Raw genomic sequence first — 23,413 nt, 5'->3', positions numbered from 1 at the left:
ACTCGCCTAAGTTCTAAAAAATCCCACCGAGTGAGAAGAAATCCTCCCACTCGGGGGCTTAGCTGCAGTCCAGTACTCGCCTAAGTGTAAAAAATCTATCGAGTGGTGAGCGATCCTCCCACTCGGAGGCTTAGCAGCAGTCCAGTACTCGCCTAAGTGTAAAAAATCCTACCGAGTGGTGAGCGATCCTCCCCCTCGGAGGCTTAGTTGCAGTCCAGTACTCGCCTAAGTGTAAAAAATCCTACCGAGTGGTGAGCGATCCTCTCACTTGGGGGCTTAGCTGCAGTCCATTACGGTCGACCACGACCCCTCCCCCTGAGGCTGCACCGTCAAGAAGAAGGACGAGATTGTGCGCACTGCCAAAGGCTCATCCAACAGTTGGTGCCAAGGCGAGTTGCTTTCAGGGACGTCAAGACCATTGTTGAATGCCTCGCTGATGAGCTGATCAATGCTGCCAAAGGCTCATCCAACAGCTAGTGCCAAGATGAGCTGCTTTCAGGAACGTCAAGGCCATTCCTGAGTGCATCGCTGATGAGCTGATCAATGCTGCTCAGCGCTTGTCCAACAGGTCGACTGCGGCCTCTTCCTCAGAAGCTGCATCAAAAGTACAAGAACCAATTCAAGTGAAGAACGAGTTCCACTCGAAGACAAACACAAAATATTCAAAGATAAACCAAGTTCAGATAAATCTAAAGGTACCAAACCGCGGATTAAAGTGCTCGGACGTCAGGCCTGAAGGAGTTTCAGCGGTTACAAAATCACTCGGCATTCCGAGGCAAATAAGGGTGAAGCATAATGTTTTTCGATCACTCGTCAGGAGAAGGGCTGGCTGGATCACAGAAGCTGTAAAGATCAATGCTGTCTGCAATACGAGTGGCAGCCTCAAGGAAGGTGTCCATGAAGGACTGGAAAGTTTGCTTCTAAGTATTCACAACCTTGAGGGCCGCCAACTTGTCTTCTCTGACGTCCTTGCAGTGCACTCGGACCAATGCCAGGGCGACATCAGCGCCGCAGCGAGCGGATGACTTCTTCCACTCCTGCACCTGGCCAGGGATCTGATTGAGTCGAGTCATCAGCGACTCAAGATCTTGAGAAAGTTCCGCCTGAGGCCAGAGTTTGGCATCAACCCGAGTCATCGCCGCCTTCAGTCGAGCCAGATAAGCAACGGCGTCGTCCAAGCGTGATTCCAACCGTAGCAAGCTCATCGCAACCTCATCTTTCATAGGAAAATTCATGGGGTCGAGACCTGTCTCGACCCACTCGGTCTCAGCTTCAAAATCCTGGCAAAGTTCTGCACAATAATGAAAAATAGTGAGTCGGCAATATAACAACATACTTCAATCAACGACAGCTAACCAGTCGAGCGGCACTACCTTCAAGCTTCAGAACTAGTTTTGCGGCAAGTTGTCCCTGATAGGACTCTAGCGCGCCTGTCTTGGCTCTGAGGCCTCCAACTTCATTGGTAAGATTCTCCTTGTCCTTCTTCAATTGCTCAACTTCCCGATTGGCTTCAGATATGGCAGTCTTCAACTTCGTGTTCTCCTCCTCCAACTTGTCGACCGAAGCCAGCTTCTTGTCCGCAAGCGTTGTCTTCTCTCGTGCTTCCTTCTGGGCAGCAGCAAGGTCCTGATCCTTCTTCTCTAGAGCTTCCTTCATTCTCTCTAAAGAAACAACACTCTTCAGACGAGCTTGAAGCTGGAGGTTTTCACTATGCACATATGCTTGTGTGAAGTCACTCGGTTCAAAGAGACTGAAAGAAAAAACACTGAAAGGCGCGAGCTACTAAGTGGACAAGTGTCGATTGATTACCTCCCATGATGGTTGTTTCTTCTTGAGCGGTCTTGAGGTTCTTCTTTGCAAGTTCAAGATCAAGTTCGAGGCTGATGTGCTTCTTGTTTAACTCAGAAAGCTGAGCTCCAAGATCACAAGACCTCTGCAGTCAGCGAGAGAGAGATATCAGTCGGCGGAAATAAGAGATAATGACAGTGAAAAGTTACTCTAAGACTACTGCTGAATCAAATATTCAACAGTAGTCTCGGGGACTACACCCAATGGGTGCACTTAGTGTGCCCCCACTGGTTTAGATCAACACTCAGCATGGTCTGCCCAGCATGAGTCGAAAAAAACGTAGATTCCTAGACCTCAGCCGACTACCAACAGTCGACCGTGGTCTCGGGGACTACACCCAGTGGGTGCACTCGGCATGCCCCCACTGGTCCGGACAGAATACTAAGACTCAGCACGAGTCGAGTGGAGTGGGAGACTTCCTAAACTCTAAAAACAGGCACACCCCAGTGGGTGATCAGATATAAAACAACATTCAAAAGTTCAGTCGGGAGTTCACTGACCTTAACATTGGTCTACAGAGCGGTGCTGGCATTATAGGCCACCTGGCTGGCCTCGTGCATCACCTTCACCTGCTCCATAACAAGGTTCACCTGGCGAAGAGCCTCCCTGGCAGCACTTGGTGAATCATCTGGGGTCTGGTATGCAGCAAAGAGCGATGGCTCCAAGGTGGCCGAGGCAGCTACTGGGTCGGATGCGAGGAGTTGCACTGGAGCAGTAGGAGCCGGAGCGGTCGACTCCAATGAACGATCAGTCGTCAGCGGGTTGGCGAATGTGATGTTGGTCCGAACCGGATCCCCGGAACGCTCGACCACCGCCTCAAGCACCGGCGTCTACTGAGGGACTTGAACTTCAAGCCCTCTCCTTCTTGAGCCCCCGCCTCTCCTCCTCCTCCCCTGTTGAGGCACTTCTTCTTTGTCATCATCGAGAAGTATGACGATGTCTTGCGGAACTGTAGCGAAAGCAAAAACATCATAAATTTAGTCGACCGATGACTCAATCGACTAATGAGTTCTGGTCGAACGGACTTACCAGCTCGGGAGGTGGTCGCTTCGTCGGTCTCCTCGTCTCCTAGAGCTTTGTCGATATCCATGTCAGTCGTAGCAGAGGTTGGCCTAGAAAGATACATGATCCATTCGGTCAGAACAGAAGCTTCAGTCATCCTTGATAAATGCAAGAAAGATACTCACCCTGAAGCAACAGGGGCGTCCATCTTGATCCTCGGCAAAGTCTTCCGAGTCTTTGGAGGAGCAACCTTGGGCTGCTTGGCGACCTTCTGTGTCGGCTCCGGATTCGACGTCCGAGTGCGCTTCTGCGTATGGGTACTTGGAGCCACGTTCTTTCCGCGCCCGCCTGTCGGGTCATGGTGTTGCTTGGATCAGCATTTAGAGTGCGGTGGCGAGTCGATCGCTTCCTTGTTGTCTGACTCCTCGCTTTCCTCCTCCTCATCATCATTGGAATATTCCCATTCACCGCTCTCCTCCGCGCTGGCCTCTCCCTCCTGGTCCTGCTCTACAACTTGTTCACTGTTGGGCATCGAATACATGTCAGTAAAAACCTACAAGGCGAGAAGTCGAATGAAAGTCAAGCGAGCTCAAGGACAGTCGGAATGTGCATGCAAAGGCAGTCGGAATAAAAGAACATACCTTGTCGGGATGATTGTAGTCACTGAAGGGGACGACTCTCCTGGATCCTCTGGGTTGTCTTGGTTGCTTGTAATGCTCTTCAACCACATGGCCACGGTCTTGGCTGGCACTTCCTCTGGATGAACACGAGGGGTGTCATCGGCCCCAGAGTACATCCACATGGGATGGTGAAAGTGCAACTATCCCTAGGTGGTTTTGGTAATTCATAACAACATATAGCTCATTGAGCTAATGCTGTTCCAAGACAAATATTTCAAGAAAGCTCAATGAATGGCATGGCATGGATGATGAAAGTGGATCCCTCAAAATATCAAGGACAAAGGATTGGCTCAAGGTCAAAAAGCTCAAGACTCTTCATTTTACATTTTAGTGATCCAAGATCACATTGAGTCTATAGGAAAAGCCAATACTATCAAGGAGGGATGAGGTGTTGCTTAATGAGCCTCTTGGTTCATGTGCTTAGTGATATGCTCCAAATACCCTCAACTACTTTCTCACATCCTCATATGACCCAAACCTAAAGTCAAAATCAGTCATACCGATTCTTTCTATCCGGCGCCACCGAGTTCAAATGTCATAGCCACTGCCACAAACCCTAGGCAAATCGGTCTCACCGATAGGGATCTCGGTCTCACCGAGATGGGATTGTAATCTCTCTGTTTCCCTTCATAACGTTTCGGTCTAGCCGAAGTGAGCGATCGGTCCCACCGAGATTGCAATGTAAACTCTTTGTTTCCATTTCATAATATTTCGGTCTCACTGAAAAGAGCGAAACGGTCCCACCGAGTTTACCTAACCAACTCTCTGGTTAGCTAATTACCAAAATCGGTCTCACCGAGTTTGTGTAATCGGTCTCACCGAGATTACGTTATGCCCTAACCCTAACCATATCGGTCCTACCAAGTTGCATGTCAGTCCCACCGAAAATCCTAACGGTCACTAGGTTTACTAAATCGGTCCGACCGAGTTTGTTGATTCGGTCCCACCGAGATTGGTAAATTGTGTGTAATAGTTAGATTTTGTGTGGAGGCTATATAATACCCCTCCACCCCCTCTTCATTCGTGAAGAGAGCCATCAAAACAAACCTACACTTCCAACTTACCAGTTCTGAGAGAGAACCACCTACTCATGTGTTGAGGCCAAGATATTCCATTCCTACCATATGAATCTTGATCTCTAGCCTTCCCCAAGTTGCTTTCCACTCAAATCTACTTTCCACCAGATCCAAATCCTATGAGAGAGAGTTGAGTGTTGGGGAGACTATCATTTGAAGCACAAGAGCAAGGAGTTCATCATCAACGCACCATTTGTTACTTCTTGGAGAGTGGTGTCTCCTAGATTGGCTAGGTGTCACTTGGGAGCCTCCTACAAGATTATGGAGTTGAACCAAGGAGTTTGTAAGGGCAAGGAGATTGCCTACTTCGTGAAGATCTACCGCTAGTGAGGCAAGTCCTTCGTGGGCGACGGCCATGGTGGGATAGACAAGGTTGCTTCTTCGTGGACCCTTCTTGGGTGGATCCCTCCATGGACTCGCGCAGCCGTTACCCTTTGTGGGTTGACGTCTCCATCAACATGGATGTACGATAGCACCACCTATCGGAACCATGACAAAAACATCCGTGTCTCCAACTGCGTTTGAATCCTCCAAACCCTACCCTTTACTTTCTTGCAAGTTGAATGCTTTAATTTCCGCTGCTATATACTCTTTGCATGCTTGCTTGAATTGTGTGATGATTGCTTGACTTGTCCAAAGATTGCTAAAATCTGCCAAACTCTAAAATTGGGAAAAGGTTAAGTTTTTAATTGGTCAAGTAGTCTAATCACCCCCCTCTAGACATACTTCAAGGTCCTACAAGTGGTATCAGAGCTTTGGTCTCCATTGCTTTGATTTCCATAGCTTTTGGTGGTCATAGCCTTGGTTTCACAACCTAGGAGAGTATGGCGTCTAGCGAGGGAAATTATCACCATAGAGGTCCTTACTTTGATGGTACTAATTTTGCTAGTTGGAAGCATAAGATGAAAATGCATATTCTCGGACATAACCCCGCCGTTTGGGCTATTGTTTGTATTGGCTTGCAAGGTGAATTCTTTGATGGGAGAGAGTCGAACCGTGAAGCTAGTGCGGATGAATTGAAGATGTTGCAATACAACGCTCAAGCTTGTGATATCCTCTTCAACGGATTGTGCCCTGAAGAATTCAACAAAATCAGCCGTCTTGAGAATGCAAAGGAAATTTGGGACACTTTGATTGATATGCATGAAGGTACTGACTCCGTCAAGGAATCCAAGTTGGATGTGCTCCAAAGTCAGCTTGACAAGTTCAAAATGAAGGATGGTGAAGGTGTCGCTGAAATGTACTCTAGGCTTGCTCTTATCACAAATGAGATTGCCGGCTTAGGGAGTGAAGAGATGAACGACAGATTCATCATCAAGAAGATCCTAAGAGCATTGGATGGAAAATATGATACCGTGTGCACATTGATTCAAATGATGCCCAATTACAAGAATCTCAAGCCAACGGAAGTCATTGGCAGAATTGTTGCTCATGAGATGTCACTCAAGGATAAGGAGGAACTTCACAACAAGTCAAGTGGTGCTTACAAAGCCTCATGTGAAGCCCCACATCATCAAGTGAGAAACAAACCTTCAATGAAGAATTGAGCTTAATGGTGAAGAATTTCAACAAATTCTACAAGAGTAGAAGCAAAGAAAGAAGCTCTAAGTCAAGGTCCTACAATGACAAAAGATCTTCCAGTCGAGAGCGCAATTGCTACAATTGTGGGAGACCCGGACACTATTCCAATGAGTGTACGGCACCCTACAAAAGAAGAGAAGATTCTCCTAAAAGAAGAAGTAGAAGAGAAGAATCACCACCAAGAGAGAGGAGGAGTAGAGATGATCGTTATGAACAAAGAACATCCTGGAGAAGCAAGGATTCGGAAAGGAAGGACAAGTCATCAAAGAGCTACACAAAACGAAGACATCAAGCTCATGTTGGTGAATGGGCATCCGGTTCCGACTCTGAACATCACTTCGGGAGAAGCTATCACTCCGACTCCGAACATACTCAAGATGAAGGTGTTGCCGGTATAGAACTTGTGTCGACCAACTGCTACGACATCTTTGAATCACCAAATGAAGGAATTGGAAGATGCTTCATGGCTAAAGGCCCTAAGGTAACTCATCCCTAGTATGTTGATTTCAATAGTGATGAAGATGACTTGCTAGGTGATGATGATTTACTTATTGACAACTCTAGTGATGAATACTATGATGAAACATCAATTAATCATGCTAAACAAGATAAAACGAATGACAATGATAAGGAGAAGTGTCAGGACCCCAATCCTATGCCACATCAATCTAGCATGTAACACCTCATATCACTTTGCTGCCTCACGCACGGTATTCCCACGGGTGTCGCCTTACCAGGCCCGGGACCGTTTGCGCCTTTTGGCTCACGTATATGATAGTGCCGCTAGCATCCATATGACAAAGAACCCGGGCTGACATGGCTAGTCGTGAACCCAAAGTGGCACTAACTTACAGGGACAGGCATACATGACCCAACAACGAACGTGTCGGTCATCAGCGAGTGAATTTGGGCTGTAGCAACTGGGCTAGCAGGACTCCGGTAGACACCACGTGACATTTCCCCGAAGGGACAGACACAAGAACAAAGAAGGACACATGCCGGCCAGCCTAAGTGTTCCGGAGCAGTAGCAAGCTACCAGGGCTCAGTGGAAGCACTAGGAGACATTTCCCGGTAAGAGAGGCTACCAAGGATAAACAACTAGATAGTCAGATCCCACACATACCAAGCATTACAATAACATGCACACAATATGCTCGATATGTGAAAATACAACATGGCATCACAACATGACTCTACAACTCAAGTATTTTATTCAATAGGCTCCAAGGAGCGAGATATTACAAACATGGGTCTCATGCCCCAGCATTCAGAGCACACAAGTCAAGCACAAGCGGAAGCTTAACATGTCTGAGTACAGACAACTATAAATGAAAAAGGCTGAGAAGCCTGACTGTCTATCAGATCCTGCCGAGGGCACAAGATCTTAGCTGATGTAACAAGCTAAACGTCGAAGTCCACGCAGTACTACTAGCGAGACTGAAGTCTCTCTGCAAAAACATAAATTAAGCAACGTGAGTACAAATGTACCCAGCAAGACTTACATCAGATCTAACTACATATGCATCATTATCAACAAGGGGATGGTGGGGTTTAACTGCAGCAAGCCAGCTTTGACTCAGTGGCTATCCTGAACTACGACTGCAAGTAACTCTTTTGAGGTGGCGCACACGAGTCCACATATTCACCATATCAATACACCACTATGGATCTGCTCCCGTCTCCCTACGAGAATGCCATCCATAGAACTCACGCTTATCTTGCGTATTTTAGAGTATCCACTTTCACTTGTCTATGAACTGTACAGGCAACCCAGAAGTCCTTTACCGCGGACACGGCTATCCGAATAGATCATATTAACCCTGCAGGGGTGTACTTCTTCACACACTCTCTCACCACTTACCACTCGGCAACCTTCAAGCGGATGCCCAGCGAGGGTGTCGGCCACGACCTGACTAACCACACAAGTCTCTCGTCCAAGTTTATCGCCTATTCGGGTTCCATCCGCAAGGAGATCCGGCCGGGGTGTCGCTCACGGCCCCAAATGATGTGAGCAGGGTTCCCAAGCCCACCATCCGGGTGCCACTTGGTACACCGTGCCACTGTGCCTAGTCTGTCCCAAGCCCACCTGTACCGGGTGCCACTTGGTAGACTACTAACACTACCTACAAACACCAGAAACTAGTTGCAACTCCTGGACAGAGATCATGTTGATTAACAAGTCGAGAGGGGTCGAGTTACCGGAACCCAATGTGTGGTAGTAACTGTTCATGGATCACAAACACAGAACTCAGTTCCTGAGGACGGCTGCAATGAGACAACCCACCATGTACTCCTACATGGCCTCTCACCGCTACCTTTACCAAATCGTGTTCACACATTTAGCTCACACACAGTAGGACATGTTCACACACCTCCAATTCATCCCCGATGAATCAGACCGGACTCAACTCTAAGCAGTAGCAGGCATGACAAACAAGCATGAATGAGTAGGCACAACAGGGCTCAAACAACTCCTACTCATGCTAGTGGGTTTCATCTATTTACTGTGGCAATGACAGGTCATGCAGAGGATAAAGGGGTTCAGCTACCGTAGCAAGTAACAGATGAATCGTTGTTGTCCTAATGCAGTAAAAGAGAGCAGGAGCAGGAGAGTGGGATTGTATCGAAATGAACAAGGGGGTTTTGCTTGCCTGGCACTTCTGAAGATAATATAGTTCTTCATCGATGTCATCGATCTCATCGTCGGAACACGTCTACTGAGAGGGGACAAACACCGGCAACAGAGAAAGAACACAATCAATGCAATGCAACAATATGATGCATGAGTGTGACATGGCAATATGCTTTGGTTTGAGCTAATGTAACTAGCAACCAGATTAAATGAAGTTGTTTGAATCCAAGATTCAAATTCAAACTCCATATGTGGATATTTAAATGCCATTTATATGATTTGTGCTAAACAGCAGCTATAAGTTGTTCTAACATGCATGAAAACAGTACATATGGATAGATTGGATTTTTCTGACCATTTTTCATATATAATTTATCTCATTTGGAGTTATGGTTGAATTTATATGATTTTTAGAAGTTTAGGGCATTTTCTGGAATTTCCTGGATTAAATTAAATCCAGAAAATAAAAAATGGATCATATTGTTCAAATGGATGGTGGAGAGCGGCTACGGAGAGCTGGAGCTCACCCGCGCCCGTTGCAGCAAGCAGCAGCAACTAGGGCGGCCGGAGACGATGGCCTCGAGCTCGGCAGCGGTGGCCGGAGCTCTGGCGTGCTCGGGTTTGGCGCTATGAGGCACGGTAGGGGGCGCAGAGGGGTGCTACGAGCTCCTGGGAGTGCACTGAGTGCAGTGACGCGCTCGGTTTGGACGGAGGCGAACCAAAATGACGACGGCGACAAGTCTGGCGCCGGTGAGGTCTCGGCCTCGACGGAAACGAGGGCTACAATGAGCTAATGAACATGGAAGCAGGGGGAATCGGTAGAGAGGCTCACGGCGGGGCGGACGATGGTCTCAGCGAGCTCGAGGAAGCACCCAAGCGAGCGGAGCAGCGAGGGTGATCTCCGGCGGCCGGCGACGAAGATGACAAAGAGGGCGACGATGCAGGGCCTCCGGCGAGGCGTGGCTGGATGGAGAGGATGAGGGAGGTGCGGCGATGCTCGTGGATACGTCAGGGAGGCGAGGGGAGCACGGAGGCTGCGTCTACGGCGAGCGGCGGCGACGAGCTCCGCTCGGGCAGAGAGGGAGAGAGAGCAGAGGAGAGGATGGGGACGAGAGAGTGAGCAAGGGGGTTCCAGAGGGGTAGCATGGCAACGTTGGAGGTGTCCAGGTGTCGGGGACGCAGGCAGGCAGGGTGGAGGTGGCCGGGGCACGTGCCGGCGCGCTGCGGCCACGCGCTCGTCCTCCTGGCAAGGAGGAAGACGATAGGGGAAGGGGCCAGGTGGGCTGGGCTGGCCAACTAGGCCGCTAGGCTGGACAGGTAAGCGGCCCAGGTATTTTCCTCTCTCTCTCTCTCCGTTTTCTATTTAGTTTTCTATTTTTCTATTTCTTCTGTAAATGTTGGGCTTTATTAAAAATACTTAGGCACACTCAAAAATCACCAAACTGCTCATGGCCACTATTTGGAATATATCCAACATGGAACATTTCAGTTTAGGATTATTTGGACATTTTAAATATTTTATAGAATTTAAATGCCCAAATTCAAATAGAATATGATTTAATTTAGATCCCAAATATGTCATGAAAAAATGTGCATCACCTCTGGCTACTGTTTACAGTATTTCCCATAAATGATGAACATTTTTGAAAGCCATTTGGACTTACTGAAAATATATTAGGTGAAGGCAATCCCCATTTCAACTTTCTGTAAAAGTAAACACGATGCATCACCAAAGACTAGCACTAGTGCATTGCCAGAAGCTAGGGATGTGACAAGAAGATTGAGCTTCTAACTAAAGAACTAAACACTCTTAAGTTAGCTCATGAAACTATCTTCGAAAATCATCGAGAACTTTTAAGGGCTCATGAGGAGTTACGCTTTGAAAAGCTCAATCTTGATCAAGAGCATGAGTTCTTAAAGGCAATCAATGATGATCTTCGCAAGAAAAGTTCTTCTTATATCGCCAAGCGTTTACTCTTATCTACTTACATGCCTCAAGTCAAGTCTAGTAACAAGAACAAGAAAGATTCTTCCTCTAGTAGTAACAATAACAATGATAAATCCAATATTGTTGCTTCTAGTAGTTCTCTTGATTCCACTAATGATTCTCTTATACAAGTTACACTTGAGAAAGAAAATAGCTTATTGAAGGGAATTATAGGGAAAGGTGTATACAAGAGCCTTGCCGGGAGTAAGCAATTCGAGGAAATTGTACGCAAGCAAGGAAGGCACCGGAAGAATCAAGGTGTTGGTTTTGAACGAAAGTTCAATGCCAATGGAGTTGAGTGGGAAGAAGATCAATACCCCAAGACGAAGTTTGTTCCTCAACAAGAGAAGTATGATCCTACTTCCTTCAAGGGAACACAACCACAAGATGATCTTCCACCACAAGACCACAAGAACAAAGGCAAGGACAAGCTTCAAGAGGAGATTGATGCATTTGAAGAAGCACCTAAGGCCTTGGTCAAGTGGTTTCCCAAGACTACGTCAAGTTCTACTTCATCAAGCACAACTACTACACCAAGGATTCCCATCAAGATGATGTGGATCCTGAAGAAGAAGAACTAGAGAGTTCTTCAGGGTGACTCCGCCAACATTCTTCACTCATATCTTTATGGCAAGGACAAGTGCAATCAACTTCCACATATTGCACTAGTTCAAGGAGTCACAAACCCTCATGTTGGTAAGGCAAGGGACAAGGTAACCTAATGTTTTCATGGACATCATATTATGTGTGCATCACTCTATGTCTATGGATATTCTTGTTTGTTCCTTGTGGGACTAACCCGTGTAGGTATTGAAACTGCAACTCACTCCAAAGGATTTCTCCAAAAGATCTACATCAATTTTGAGCATCCACATCTTCAACACCTACATGAAGTCATCATCGACAAAACCCAAGGTTAGTTCATCCCTCAAAGGGGGGATCTCACATCTAGGGGGAGCTTAACTCTAAAGAATTGAGTCAAAGAAACTCTAATGGTGTGAACACATCAATGCATTATGTAAAAGTGGTAACCCCACTTGAGCTTAAATGATGAGTATGACCTATGATCAAATGTTCTCATTTGACTCCTAAGTCAAAATACTCATATATAGATGACCTAGTCATCGCCAATTGTTTGATAGATGCTAGAATTGGTTGTGCATGCTTTGCCACATATTTCATTTGTCATTTTATTGTGTGAGAATGTTGGTTGCATATTTTGCTCATTCAAGGACATCCACTTGTTGTTTTGATTGATTGGCTTCTTTTCTTTGGCCAAGTGGATGGACAAGAATGCCTAAGAACCTTCTCTAGCTATCTATGCTTTTCTCATCTCAAACTCTATTCATGCTACATCACAAAATTTGATCAAGTCAGATTCGAACCACTCTATGTGAGGAGCACTTGGAGTCCCCGATTCGTCATAGACTTAAACTTCCAAAACTTCTTTGTGATTCTCGGTCTGACCGATTCCTCCATTTCGGTCCTACCGAGATCACTAAGTCGATCTAGGTTTTCAATCTCGGTGCAACCGATTTGAACTTTTTGGTCACACCGAGTTGCTGTAACTGTATACAGTTATGCATCTCGGTGCCACCGAGTTGTTCCACTTAGTCACACCGATAGTGTCGGGATATATATACTCATGGGCAAAATTTGTAAAACTTTCTCCGAAACTCCTCGCCCGCGCATAGCTCGCTCTGCGTACTAGGTCTACGGATCGTCGACTTCGTCGCCAGCCACCTCCTGTCGCTGGTCTCCGCCGCCGTCAACGGATTTCTTCTCCGCCTTTGCCGTTGTAGCAAGTTCACCGCCGAACTAGGGTATGAACTCGATCACAGTGCTATCTTTGTCTGATTCTCAGCACATTGTGTTCGTAATGCATCTTGCCACGATTGAAACACTCCTATCCAGTCAATGCAATCCTTAGAATAGATGTGATTCAAAAATTTAGGGTTAGGTTTCCGACGAAACCATCTCGGACCCACCGAGTTGAAAAACTCGGACCCGCCAATTTGGCTAATGCCATTGCACTGTAAGTCTCGGTCTGACCGAGAATTACAAATCGGTGAGACCGGTTTTAGAACTTTGTGAAACCCTAGCAGTCTCGGTGCCACCGAACTGTGACTCGGTCTGACCGAGTTCACTAGTTTAGGTTCCAAAGCTGCTTCGGTATCACCGAGTTTGAAAATTGGTAGATCCGAAATGCTTTCTGTGGAAACTAAAACTAATGTTTTTGAATCATTCTTTTGCAAAAATCTCTGCATTTTGTGATGCTCATCCACTCTATCTCATCTATAACTATTCACAGGGTCAGCAGTCAGTGTGTGCAGCATGTCAGACCAAAGTGATAGTCAGAACAAGTCAGCAGAGCAGATTCACATGAGTGAGGGCACTAGTCCCTCAAGTTCTTCATATGAGGGCAGCAGAAGTACTCCCAGCAATTTGCCCAAAGCAGCCACAAGAGCAAGAAGGAAGAGAACTTCAGACTCTGAGGATGAGGATTATGTGGCTGTTGAAGATGAAGCTACTTCCAAGAAAGTAGAGCTCAAGAAGGTGCACAGCTCAACTGCAATAAAGCCAGGCATGAAGATCAAAAGCCCTGCAGGTAGACAACCAATGTCCAAAGCCAGAGGATCAACTCAAGTATCTGAAAAGGCTGATCCCAAAGAGCCAACTGGAGAAGGAAAGAAAAGGAAGGAAAGGGTCAAGAAGACCATGGCCAGAGTTCTTGGTCAACCTTCCATGATGGAAGAAGAAGAGGTTGCTGAACCAGCACCCAAGGCACAAAAGCTTATGGGTGATGCTATAAAGTCAGGGGATGCAACATCAAAGCCCAAAGAAGCACCCAAAGATGCCTCCAAGCCCAAGATTGCACCAAAGAGAAATACCAGGAGTATACCAGCAGCTGATAAGAACAAGGCCCCAATGCCTGAAGTAGCTGCTGAGGAAGATGAAGAAGGGCAGATCCTAAGGAAGCTCAAACCCAAGATTCCAGACCACACTGATGCTCATCCAGTGGCAGAAAATATGAAGCTAAGGAAGGATGCAGGGTTGAGGCTATGGAGATTGTCAGATCCATATGCCACCAGGAGAAGGACTGCTGTAGATTACAGGTGCCATACCAAGGAACAACAGGACTTCTATGAGACAATCTTGTTGGACAAGAAGCCCATAGTGTGTGATATGAGGTGGGTCGACTGGGCCTACATGAAGGAAAATGAGGAACACTATCCTGGAGTGCAAGACAGTTTTGTTGCTTGTGGAGTTGCAGATTTTGTTGGGCAGAAGTTCACCAACTAGAATGATGAACTCATTATGCAATTCTACTCCACAGCACATTTCTATCCAGATGGGAGGATAGTTTGGATGTCTGAAGGTACGAGATACCAGTCAACCATTGAGGAATGGGCAAGTCTGATCAATGCCCCAGAGGAGAGTGAAGATGACTTGGACATCTATGCCAAGAAGAAGATGGGACACAACTCTATGTCACATATGTACAAGGAGATCCCAAACAAAGCTCTTGAGACTTTCTCATTTGGATCAGTTCATTTTCTTCTGTCAGGGCTGCCTATGATCAACTGGATCTTAAGGCACACTCTTTTGCCCAAGTCAGGTGACCACAACATGATTAGAGGGCATGCAATTAACTTGCTACACATTTTTGATGTGCCCCAGAAATTCAAGGTCATGAGCCTTATGGTTGAAACTATTAAGAGGACTGCAGCAGATCAAAAGAGAAGTTGTGGATATGCCCCACAGATTCAGGAGTTGATTAACTCAAAGATGGGCACAGGAAAATATCAGTTGGATAAAGAACATTTTGCTCTCTATCCAGACTTTGAGGACAATCAAGTTGTCATGACTGAGAATGAACCATCATCAGTGCAAGCTCAAGAGAAGAAGGAGAAAGCAAGGAAAGAGAAGGCTGCCAAGATGCCAACTCAAGAGGAGGCATCTGAGTATTTTTTGAAGAACAAACAGGAGCAGCTTGGTTACTTGATAGCATCAACACTGAGGATTGAGAAGGGGTTGACAACCCTAACTCAAAACCAGGAGAGCCTGGAAAGAATCATGGAACAAAAATTCTATGATCTTGATATCAAAGTAACTGAGATTCAGTCAGTTGTGGAACAGCTTCAGGATGACATGCAGGAGAGGAAGGGCAAGACAACCACTGATGCATTTGCCATAATGCCTAGAGCTCAGAGGTCAGCTGCAGTGCCTGTGACGGACACCAGAGCCACATCATCTGCACCAGCTACAACTCCTACAGTTCTAGTGCAACCAGCTCCAGCACCAACTCCTCCAGCTCCATCTACATCGACTGAAGCCTTCATTCTTGGAGTTATCCGGACACCACCACCACCTGAAGACCAAGCCTGAGAGACGGTCTAGCACTAAGCATTTTCTATGAACCTTTTGGTAACTTGTTGCCCAAGGGGGAGAAAAATGTATAGATCACAGGCTTCGAGAGAGAGAGTGTTGCTTTTGTTCTCTCTTGTCTTCTTGGTTGAACTTTGTTTGCTTTTGATTGCTTGAGATACTATGCTATTACCTGTGAGACATTGATGATCATGTGTTTGATCATAAGCTACACTTATGCTTGTTATATGGTATTATCTTACTTATCCTTATCTAATCATTCACTTTGCTTGGTGATGAGTGCATGTATTCAATCATTATTATTTTGAGCGCTCCACCAAGATGTATGTGACATGGAAGAATAACCCATGAGCCTAATTCCTTGTGCATTTGCAGTCCAAAGCAAATCTTAAAATATGCACAAATTTAGGGGGAGCTCTTGCTTATCACATACTTCTCAAAGCGACGATGTTTTTCAATCTTATTATCATTTGTCGAAGCTTTGATCTATATGTTGTCATCAAATACCAAAAAGGGGGAGATTGAAAGTGCAACTATCCCTAGGTGGTTTTGGTAATTCATAACAACATATAGCTCATTGAGCTAATGCTATTCCAAGACAAATATTTCAGGAAAGCTCAATGTATGGCATGGCATGGATGATGAAAGTGGATCCCTCAAAATATCAAGGACAAAGCATTGGCTCAAGGTCAAAATGCTCAAGACTCTTCATTTTACATTTTAGTGATCCAAGATCACATTGAGTCTATAGGAAAAGCCAATACTATCAAGGAGGGATGAGGTGTTGCTTAATGAGCCTCTTGCTTCATGTCCTTAATGATATGCTCCAAATACCCTCAACTACTTTCTCACATCCTCATATGACCCAAACCTAAAGTCAAAATCGGTCACACCGATTCTTTCTATCCGGCGCCACCGAGTTCAAATGTCATAGCCACTGCCAAAAACCCTAGGCAAATCGGTCTCACCGATAGGGATCTCGGTCTCACCGAGATGGGATTGTAATCTCTTTGTTTCCCTTCATAACGTTTTGGTCTAACCGAAGTGAGCGATCGGTCCCACCGAGATTGCAATGTAAACTCTCTGTTTCCCTTTCGTAACATTTCGGTCTCACCGAAAAGAGCAAATCGGTCCCACCGAGTTTACCTGACCAACTCTCTGGTTAGCTAATTACCAAAATCGGTCTCATCGAGTTTGTTTAATTGGTCTCACCGAGATTACGTTATGCCCTAACCCTAACCATATCGGTCCTACCGAGTTGCATGTCAGTCCCACCGAAAATCCTAATGGTCACTAGGTTTACTAAATCGGTCCGACCGAGTTTGTTGATTCGGTCCCACCGAGATTGGTAAATTGTGTGTAACGGTTAGATTTTGTGTGGAGGCTATATATACCCCTCCACCCCCTCTTCATTCGTGAAGAGAGCCATCAGAACAAACCTACACTTCCAACTTACCAGTTCTGAGAGAGAACCACCTACTCATATGTTGAGGCCAAGATATTCCATTCCTACCATATGAATCTTGATCTCTAGCCTTCCCCAAGTTGCTTTCCACTCAAATCTTCTTTCCACCAGATCCAAATCCTATGAGAGAGAGTTGCGTGTTGGGGAGACTATCATTTGAAGCACAAGAGCAAGGAGTTCATCATCAACGCACCATTTGTTACTTCTTGGAGAGTGGTGTCTCCTAGATTGGCTAGGTGTCACTTGGGAGCCTCCGACAAGATTGTGGAGTTGAACCAAGGAGTTTGTAAGGGCAAGGAGATTGCCTACTTCATGAAGATCTACCACTAGTGAGGCAAGTCCTTCGTGGGCGACGGCCATGGTGGGATAGACAAGGTTGCTTCTTCGTGGACCCTTCTTGGGTGGAGCCCTCCGTGGACTCGCGCAGCCGTTACCCTTCGTGGGTTAAGTCTCCATCAACGTGGATGTACGATAGCACCACCTATCGGAACCACGACAAAAACATCCGTGTCTCCAACTACGTTTGAATCCTCCAAACCCTACCCTTTACTTTCTTGCAAGTTGAATACTTTAATTTCCGCTGCTATATACTCTTTGCATGCTTGATTGAATTGTGTGATGATTGCTTGACTTGTCCAAAGATTGCTAAAATCTGCCAAACTCTAAAATTGGGAAAAGGTTAAGTTTTTAATTGGTCAAGTAGTCTAATCACCCCCCCCCCCCTCTAGACATACTTCAAGGTCATACAGATGGTCACGGGCCTGAAGAGGCTGGATGTGTCGACTGAGGAATACTTCCAGCAAGTCCATGCTAGTGACACCCTGATTTTTCAGTTGGACCACTTTCTCAACCAGCATCTTCGTCTCCATGTTCTCAGCAGTAGTCACCTTCAGTGAGGAAGGAGTCTGGACACGGAAAAAAGTGAAGTGGGGAAGGCCGGTTGACCGACCTAGAGTTGGGCGGTCCTGGCAGTAGAACCAGGTCGACTGCCAGCCCCTAACCGACTCAGGGAGAGTCATGGAAGGGAAGGAACTCCTCTGCCTCTTATGGATTCCCAAACCCCCACACATCTGAATGACATGGGTTTTCTCATCACTCGTTTTCACTTTCTTCACCGACTTGGAACGGATGGTGAAAATATGTTTGAAAAGACCCCAGTGCGGTTGTCACCCCAAAAAGTTTTCACATATCGACACGAACACGGCAAGGTACATGATGGTATTGGGAGAAAATGGTGGAGTTGGGCACTGAGGAAGTTCAAGAAGCCCCGGAAGAAGGGGTGCAGAGGAAGCAAGAAGCCCAGTCGACGTGGGTGGCGAGCAGTACGCACTCCCCGGTCGAGGCTGTAGCTCCATCTCCCCCTCAGGCAGCCTTGCCGCACCCTTGGCAATCAGCCTAGATTCCACCAGCTCATCCAGATCCTCCTACCGGAGTGAAGACCGGATCCAACCGCCCTGGATCCAGCCTGGCGGCAACCCCGAGCGCGATGACGACCCGCGGTTCTGCTTCTTGCCCTTCGCCGCCCCCGTTGCCTTCTTCGCGCGTTCCAGCGCCGCCGTCTTGTCTTTCACCATGGTGGCGGAGCGGCGGCGTCGAGAGCAGTGGAGCCGGATGCGGTGGAGAAGCAGAGGAAGAAGAAAGAAAAATAGACGCGCATAGTGCAGGCGCCTCGGCTCCGTCGCCTTATAAAGGGCCGCTTCCAAGTGGATGACGCGTGGGACTGGGCGATCCTGTCAAATCCCGCAACAGTCGCGCGCAACGTACGTGGCGAAAAAGGTGGCGCAGAGATCGGGGCACTACTATTTATCCGCTCCTCTTACTTCGGCGTGCCCCGTCCCGCGCGTTTCCCCAAAATTTTGTATCCTGTGAAATTCGGGATACACTGTTATCAATCGCGCCGAAGATTCTGCACCCCAGGACAGCACTCCGCAGATGATGCTACAAGTTCAGTCGGCAACTCTCTAAATGGATCAAGGCGACTGAATCAATGCTGAAGTACCAACGTAAGCCTTCCATCCTGCGTAAAACACTCGCGAGACACAAAGCTCGGAACAAGTTCAACTTCAACCTACTTTCCACTCGAACCTTAATCCATTCAGGGGCTACTGATGAGGATACAGACCTGGGGTAGGGTCATAGGCCTGACCTATACGTCCTACCCAAAGTCACTACCCTAGAAGATAAGAAGTCCAAGAGGCAACAAGGAACCCCTAGTCAAAGGTGTCGAGTGCAAACCACTCAACCAATCATATCACTCGGGTACTCCTCGTACCTGTTGTCACTCGGCCATATGAGGAACCACTCGACCTACTGAAGGCTAGGAGTCACTCAGCACTGCAATGGTCGGACATTCACTTTGTAGTCTTTAAGGTCATTAATAGCACTTATGACTGGCGTTATTAGTAACACCCCTACTTTATGTACATTAAGCCCCTTGTAATGGAGGATGGTTGGGGTCCTGGGGCACTCTATATAAGCCACCCCCCCTCCTCTGGGACAAGGGTTCGCACCCCCTGTAACCTCACACACATATAATCCAGTCGACCGCTTCCGAGCACCGAGACATAGGGCTATTACTTCCTCTGCGAAAGGCCTGAACGTAAATCCTATGTGTACACCTTCACCATAGCTCAGATCTTGCCTCTCCATACCTACCCCCCTTTCTACTGTCAGCCTTCGAACCACGACAGACATATTTTTCGATATCGTCTTCCGCTTGAGGACAAGCGAGGTCTAAGCTTGGGGAGTTGACACGTCCATTTTGCATCATGCTTTTATATCGATATTTATTGCATTATGGGCTGTTACTGGCACAATACTTATGCCTTTTCTCTCTTATTTTACAAGGTTTACATGAAGAGGGAGAATGTTGCCAGCTGGAATTCTGGGCTGGAAAAGGAGCAAATATTAGAGACCTATTCTGCACATCTCCAAAAGTCCTAAAACTTCATGAAAGTCAGTTTTGGAATGTATAAAAAATATTGGGCAAAGAAAGCACTAGAGGGGGGCACCCACTGTCCACGAGGGTGGAGGGCGCGCCCTACCCCCTGGGTGCGCCCCCTACCTCGTGGGCCACTTGGTAGCCCCCCGATGCCCATCTTCTGGTATGTGGTGTATTTTTCCCTGGAAAAAAACATAAGGAAGCTTTCGGGACGAAGCGCCGCCGTCTCAAGGTGGCGGAACCAATCTAGGGCTCCGGCGGAGCTGTTCTGCCAGGGAAACATCCCTCTGGGAGGGGGAAATCATCACCATCGCCATCACCATCGATCCTCCCATGGAGAGGGGGTCAATCTCCATCAACATCTTCACCAGCACCATCTCCTCTCGAACCCTAGTTCATCTCTTGTATCCGATCTTTGTCTCAAAACCTCAGATTGGTACCTGTGGGTTGCTAGTAGTGTTGATTACTCCTTGTAGTTGATGCTAGTTGGTTTATTCAGTGGAAGATCATATGTTCAGATCCTTTATGCATATTAATATCCCTCTGATTATGAACATGAATATGATTTGTGAGTAGTTACGTTTGTTCCTGAGGACATGGGAGAAGTCTTGTTATAAGTAGTCATGTGAACTTGGTATTCGTTTGATATTTTTATGAGATGTATGTTGTCTCTCCTCTAGTGGTGTTATGTGAACGTCGACTACATGACACTTCACCATTGTTTGGGCCTAGGGGAAGGCATTGGGAAGTAATAAGTAGATGATGGGTTGCTAGAGTGACAGAAGCTTAAACCCTAGTTTATGAGTTGCTTCGTAGGGGGCTGATTTGGATCCATATGTTTCACGCTATGGTTAGGTTTACCTTAATTCTTCTTTCATAGTTGTGAATGCTTGCGAGAGGGGTTAATCATAAGTGGGATGCTTGTCCAAGGAAGGGCAGTACCCAAGCACCGGTCCACCCACATATCAAATTATCAATGTAACGAACGCGAATCATATGAGCGTCATGAAAACTAGCTTGACGATAATTCCCATGTGTCCTCGGTAGCGCTTTGCTTTATATAAGAGTTTGTCACGGATTGTCCTTTGCTACAAAAAGGAATGGGCCACCTTGCTTCACCTTGTTTACTTTTTTTACTTGTTACCCGTTACGAATTACCTTATCACAAAACTATCTGTTACCGATAATTTCAGTGCTTGCAGAGAATACCTTACTGAAAACCGCTTGTCATTTCCTTCTGCTCCTTGTTGGGTTCGACACTCTTACTTATCGAAAGGACAACGATAAATCCCCTATACTTGTGGGTCATCAACCACGTCCTCGTCCTCGTCCTCGCGCCGCCCTCAAGGTTGTAGTACCCGTAGTAGTGGTTGCACCACAGCTCGCGTTAGTACTCCACCGCCTATTCCTCGATGGGCAGACTCTTTTGTACCTTCACCTGGGCCACGCGCAACTCCTCCTCCCTGCTCTCCTCGATCTCCACCGCCTCCTGCATCTCCAGCTCCTGCTCGATGACCTCATGAGGAAGCAGGTGCTCCATGGCCACCGCCGCCTTTTCAGACGTGGGTTGCATGCTGGATTTCGAGGTGGCCTGGAATATCTTGGCATGGATGGCCTCGACATGGGCCAGGGCGACATCGGCGGGACGGACGGCAGCTCGAGCGCTCTCCGCATTTGTAGCCACCATCACAACAACAGCAGCAGCAACCATCTCGGCCACTGCAGCTTCCCTGTCAGCTGTCATAGGCACCCTCTCGGTGGAAGCAGTCGCGCTTAATGTGGATGTGGCAGCACTCTCGGCATAGGCGGTCGCGCTCTCGGTGCACGCAACGGTGCTCGAGGGGGAGGCGACCATCGTACGGGCCTTCACGAATCGTTTCCATGGTGTCATCTTTGCAAGAAGGGTGTGCGGGAATGGGGATCGGGGTTTATGGATTCGAGGGTTTCCGACAGTGGAGCAGACGACCTAGCGAAGCTTAAGGAGGAAGAATTAAATAGACCCAGAATTTTTCAACGCAAATGATTCCTACAAAACAACTATGTGTGATGTTATAGATATTTTTTATTAGCTGTGAAAGAAGAATTTGGAGTAAAGTGGCAACGGATAGTGTTTTAAATGTACGAGAAAATTTGTAGTACTAATACAACTGTCATGTCAAATTTTGGAAAATTTTAGGGGTCATTTGACCTTTTAAGACATTTAAGTGATCTTCTAGACATTTAATGACCGTAATTGAAATTTGAACTACATGTACACGCAGCAGCTAACCAAAACGGTTTGAAAAATCATATTTTGTGTACTTGTGTGCGATTTAATTCCACGTCCAGTAAATTGGAAGGAATTTTCAAACATATTGGTCTAGCGGCTATGACACAATTAAGCATGGAGTGCCATGGCATTTAAATTCCAAAAAATTAAAAACATGAAACCTTGCTTGATGTAATGTCATACCACCAAGATGATGTGGTACAAAAATTGGCCTGTTTGACGAAAGTTTGGACACACACCCCTCACAAACCGGAGCAACTCACTAGAAGGCTCATGGTTCTGAGAGGGAACAATGCATGTTTGATGACGAATGGCAGATAGCTTCCTCTTACGGCCTTCAAAAATTTCGTACGTGTAATGTGCACTGATACAAACTGTCATGTGAAAATTTGGAAAATTTCAGGGGTCATTTGACCTTTTTAAGACATTTAAGTGATTTCCTAGCCATTTCATGACCGTAATTCGAATTTGAACTATATGTTCATGCAATGGCTAACCATAACGGTTTGAAAAATCATATTTGTGTACTTGTGTGCGAGTTGATTCCATGTGCAGTAAATTAGAAGGAATTTTCAATCATATTAACCTCACGGCATGGACACATGCATGAAGTGCCATGGAATTTTATTTCCAAAAAATTAAAAAATGATGAGGAAAACATGAAACCTTGCTTCATGTAATGTCATGCCACCAAGATGATGTGGTGCAAAAATTGTCATGTTTGATGGAAGTTTGGACACACACCCCTCACAAACCGGAGCAACTCACTAGAAGGCTTGTGGTTCCGAGAGAACAATGCATGTTTGATGACGAACGGCAGATAGCTTCTTCTTACGGCCTTGAAAAAAATTCTACGTGTAATGTGCACTGATACAAACTATCATGTGAAAAATTGGAAATTTTTAGGGGTCATTTGATCTTTTGAAGACATTTAAGTGATTTCCTAGCCATTTAACGACCGTAATTCAAATTTGAACTAGATGTACATGCATCGGCTAACCATATTGGTTTGAAAAATCATATTTGCGTACTTGTGTGCGAGTTAATTCCAGATGGAGTTAATTACAAGGAATTTTCAAACATATTGATCTCACGGCATGGACACATGCATGGAGTGCCATGGCATTTTAATTCAAAAAAAATAAAAACATGAAACCTTGCTTGATGTAATGTCATGCCACCAAGATGATGTGGTACAAAAATTGGCCTGTTTGACGAAAGTTTGGACACACACCCCTCATAAACCAGAGCAACTCACTAGAAGGCTCGTGGTTCCAAGAGGGAACAATGCATTTTTGATCACGAACGGGAGATAGCTTCCTCTTAAGGCCTTCAAAAAATTTCTACGTGTAATTTGCATAGATACAAGCTGTCAAAATTTAGAAAATTTCAGGGGTCATTTGACCTTTTGAAGACATTTAAGTGATTTCCTAGCCATTTAATGACCGTAATTCAAATTGAACTAGATGTACATGCAACGGCGAACCATAATGGTTTGAAAAATCATATTTGTGTACTTGTGTGCGAGCTAATTCCATGTGCA

Source organism: Triticum dicoccoides, chromosome 4B (genome assembly GCF_002162155.2).
Source record: "Triticum dicoccoides isolate Atlit2015 ecotype Zavitan chromosome 4B, WEW_v2.0, whole genome shotgun sequence".
Taxonomy (NCBI): domain Eukaryota; kingdom Viridiplantae; phylum Streptophyta; class Magnoliopsida; order Poales; family Poaceae; genus Triticum; species Triticum dicoccoides.
The sequence above is the reverse complement of the archived record's forward strand: the minus strand, read 5'-3'. Positions refer to the sequence as shown.